Source organism: Colobus angolensis, unplaced genomic scaffold, assembly GCF_000951035.1.
Source record: "Colobus angolensis palliatus isolate OR3802 unplaced genomic scaffold, Cang.pa_1.0 Scaffold40, whole genome shotgun sequence".
NCBI lineage: Eukaryota > Metazoa > Chordata > Mammalia > Primates > Cercopithecidae > Colobus > Colobus angolensis.
This window is the reverse complement of record NW_012117377.1, coordinates 9,816,409-9,821,105: the sequence shown is the minus strand read 5'-3', so window position 1 is coordinate 9,821,105 and position 4,697 is coordinate 9,816,409. Positions and strand designations below refer to the sequence as shown.

At 36.1% G+C, this 4,697-nt stretch overlaps 1 protein-coding gene across 1 annotated transcript in view; it reads right to left on the bottom strand.

The window, feature by feature from the left end:
* LOC105521567 (olfactory receptor 1020-like) overlaps positions 1-4,697 on the bottom strand; it is a 10,972-nt gene that overhangs the window by 5,282 nt on the left and 993 nt on the right. The window lies entirely within an intron of this gene.

Below are 4,697 nucleotides of genomic sequence, written 5' to 3'. Positions count from 1 at the left end.
TGGACAATATGTTGTCGTGTATCCACTGCCTTAAGAAGTTTGGTTTGGAGACCATAACCATGGAGACTGTGTAAGGAAAGGTAAAATGGAAAGCAAACATCAGACTCCCTAACAGTCCCCATGGTGTTAAGTCAGTGTCATTGATAATGTTACCGGATTTGGGGGCTGAGGCAAAGAGAGTGAGACGGAAACAGAGAGACAAAAAGACCCACTGCTTGATTCCAAGAAGAGGTGTAGAATAAAACCTGTAGGCATAAAAGAAACACAACCTGCTGAGGTGCTTGCTGAAGGCAAAGGTAATACAGAGTGGGTAGTAAAAGTAGGTAGTCATGAATACCAGCTGTGACCAAGTGACCAAGTGACCAGTTGCAGAAACAGGGATTGTAATTGTCATGAGTATTTTATCCTCCTTTTGTTAAAAACTTGTTTGTGAACATATGCACTTGCACTAAGGAAATCCCTTCATTTTATTTCCTTTTTTCTTTATCATGTGACATAAAATTATTGACTTCATATCAGCATTTTAGTGTTGTTCACTTTATATAACAGCATTTGGGTTGGGGATTGGTGTGTTTCTGGTTGTACGAAGGATACTTGTATTATGTTGGGCATAAGACCTTATTATTGTCTTTATTTGAAAATTATGTATGATCTCAGGAGACGTGTATAGCTTCAAGTTGACAAGGAGTGGATATGTAATGGTTAATACTGAGTGTCAACTTGATTGGATTGAAGGATGCAAAGTATTGATCCTGGGTGTATCTCTGAAGGTGTTGACAAAGGAGGTTAACATTTGAGTCCATGAGCTGGGAAAGGCCAACACACCCTTTATCTGGGTGAGTACAATCTCATCGGCTGCCAGCACAGTTAGGATAAAAGCAGGCAGAAGAACATGAAAAGACTGGACTAGCCTAGCCTCCCAGCCTACATCTTTCTCCCATGCTAGATGCTTCCTGCCCTCAAACATTGGACTTCAAATTATTCAGCTCTGGGACTCGGACTGGCTTCCCTTCTCCTCAGCCTGCAGATGGCCTATTGTGGGATGCTGTGATCATGTGAGTTTAATACTCCTTAATAAACTTCCCTATATAGGAGAACTTGAAGTCCGATGTTTCAGGGTAGGATTTAAAATAAATAATTGACTAATTGAGGCCGGGCATGGCGGCTCATGCCGGTAATCCTAGCACCTTGGGAGGCCTAGGTGGGTGGATCACATGAGGTCAGGAGTTTGAGACCAACCTAGCCAACATAGTGAAACCCTGTCTCTACTAAAAATACAAAAAAAGTAGCCGGTTGTGTTGGTGGGCGCCTGTAATCCCAGTTATTCAGGAAGCCAAGGCAGGACAATAGCGTGAACTTAGGAGGCGTAGGTTGCAGTGAGCCAAGATCATGCCACTGCACTCCAGCCTGGGTGACAGAGCAAGACTCTGTCTCAAAAAGTAAGTAAAAATAAAACAAACAACTGATAAACTGAAAAGGCAATCTGTGGAATAGGAAACAATAATCCAAATTCATGTATCTGATAAAGAGTTAAAAAATAATGACAAAACAACCTGATTTAAAAATGGACCTGTGACTTAAATAGATATTGCTCCAAATAAGATATACACATGGCCAATAAGCACATGAAAAGATGTTCAATATTTCTAAATCAAAATTAGAGAATTCAAATCAAAATAACCACAAGATCTTACATCACATTTATCAGTATGGACACTATCAAGAAAACAGAAAATAACGTGTTGGTGACGAACTGGGGAAGTTTGAACCCTTGTTTGTGCCTTGTTGGTGGGAATGTAAAATGAAGCAGTCATTATGAAAAATAGTACAGAGATGCCTCAACAAGTTAAAAACAGAATTTTTGTATAATTCAAGAACGCTACTTCTGAATTTATGTCCAAAAGAATTCAGAGGAGGATTTCAAAGAGATATTTGCACGTCTGTGTTCATCCAGAATTATTCACAATAGCCAGAAGTGCAAGCAAGCCAAATGACCATTGGTAAATGAATGGTTTAATACACGTGACATCTGCATACAGGGAAATATTATGGCAGCCTTACAGAAGAAGAAAATCGTGTCACATATTACAACATGGAGGAACCTCAAAAACTTTACACTAAACAAAATAAGCCAGCTACAACACAAAAGGCCAAATAATGTGTAATTTCCTTTACATGAAGTATCTAGAGTAGTCAAGATCACAGAAATAGGAAGTAGAAAGGTGGTTCCCAAGCTCTGGGGGGATGAGAGTCAGGAAATTGGTGTTTGATGGGTACAGAGTTTCAGTGTTGCAAGATGAAAACTTTCCAGAGATCTGTTGTTCAACGATACAAATATACTTAACATTACTGTACTGTACTCTTAAAAATGGTTCAGATGGTTAATTTAATGCCACATCATTTTCCTACCATAATAAAAGTACGTCATCAAAAAGACAATCCATGAATGGAAGAAAATATTTGAAAATTATATGTGTAACATATTTATTAATGATATAAATTATATTTATAATATAATTTATATATTATCTACATGTCATGTCACAAAATTATATTATAATGTCACATACATTTTTAAAAGATTAAAGCATTCTGAAACTATCATTATATATTAGTGAATAGCAGACTTACATGAAATAGAAATACTTTTAAACACTTTTGTTGGCTCATTTTTATTTTTTTAGCAACATAGTTGTTGCTATGTTGCCCAGGCTACAGTGCAAAGTGGCTTTTCACAGGAATGACCATAGCGTACTGCAGCCTAAACCCCTGAATTCAAGTGAACTCAAGGCCTCAGCCTCTGAAGTAGCTGGGATTACAGACACTCACCATCATGCCTGGTATGAAAATATTTTTAAATGAGTTAAATTGTATGGAACTGACTCAGGAAGAAATGTAAAGCCCAATTTATCCTACAATACTAAAGAAACTGAATCAGGGATGAGAAAATATTTCCATAAAGAAAATATCCAGCATATAGAAGAAAATAATAGACATTGGAGACTCCAAAAGTGGGGAGGTTGGTGTGGAAGTGGGGATTGGAAAGTTACCTATTGGGTATAGCGTTCATTATTTGAGTGATACGCAAGTTATAAAAACTCAGACTTTACCACTATGCAATATATCAGTGTAACAAAACCGCACTTGCATGCTCTAAATCAATTTTTTTAAAAAAGAAAAAAAAATCCAGCATGAGTACTTGCAAAGGTGAATTGTACTCAATATTTAAGCAATATATGTGTTTTTAACGCATGTAAAGTCTTGAGGGGAAAGTAGAAATATGATTTAACATATTTTAGATATTTAGATGTAGCTTCACACCGAAACCACACAATGGCATTAGAAGAAAAGGAGTGGCAAGCCAATCCTTACAGGAGACATAGGTTTCAGTACAGCAAATAAAACACTACATCAATAAACAATCATGACCACATTCGAATTACTCCAGTAGCGCAAATTTGCATCAATGTAATGAAACCTATTATAACAGATCAACACAATAACACATGATAAAATGCTAAAATTATCTCACCATAGAAAAATATTCAACAAAGTATCATTTAAGAAAAAAGCCACCCCTGGACACTAGGGTGAAATAAATTTTCTCTTCCATCTAGTTAATTAATTACATTGAACTAAAATAAGATGGCTAAGAAGAATTTCTTCTATTATGACTTAGTAGACTTGGGTTATTGTTGTCAATAATTATAATAATTTATGAACATCGATTTTAGATATTAAGAGAAGTTAGAAAGTTAGTGAGAATCCTTGAGATAAATACATGAAAGCCATGCAAGTTCATATACCACTATCAACTTTGAGATATGTTTTTCAATATCCCATTTGATAATGCATCAAATATATTATTTGTTGGCAGAATATATAAACATGTGAAAAATATAATGAACAATGAACAAACATAATTAAATAGGATTATATACTGTGTTCATGAATAGAATTTTTCAATGTCATAAAGCTATTATCAGTTATCCAAAATTTGCACGAAAATACCAGTCAATGGTATTGATGAGGTTTATGAGGCCAAGAAGCAAATATTATGTGTCTGTAGAATATTAATTGGCCAGACAAGCAAGATATTTGTAAAGAAAAAAAAGTGTGAATACTTTTTTTTTTTGAAATTCTTTTTAATTGTAGTAAGCCAAATCATGATTGTAAGTTACATGTACTGGGATAATAAAATAGATAAAAGGAATAAATCAAGAAATAAGCATAGCATCAAATTTAATAACCTCTTAAACTTATCAGAATTCATCAGAAGAATCAATAATTTTATTGAAAGAATATTCAGTCACCTTTTCCGCCAGTCTGCATTTTATTCCTCATAAGCCTTGATTTTGTTTATCGTTAAACATATAAAGACAATTAAAATACCCCTGGTCTTCTGGATCACAGACTTCAAGAAAGAAATATGGCCGGGCGCGGTGGCTCAAGCCTGTAATCCCAGCACTTTGGGAGGCCGAGACGGGCGGATCACGAGGTCAGGAGATCGAGACCATACTTCCTAAAGGTCTTTAAATTTAGGGCTGAGGAAAGAAAGATGAAGATTAAGCAAAACAGAGGGAGAAATATATGAAGAGAAAGAAATATGGCCGGGCGCGGTGGCTCAAGCCTGTAATCCCAGCACTTTGGGAGGCCGAGACGGGCGGATCACGAGGTCACGAGATCGAGACCATCCT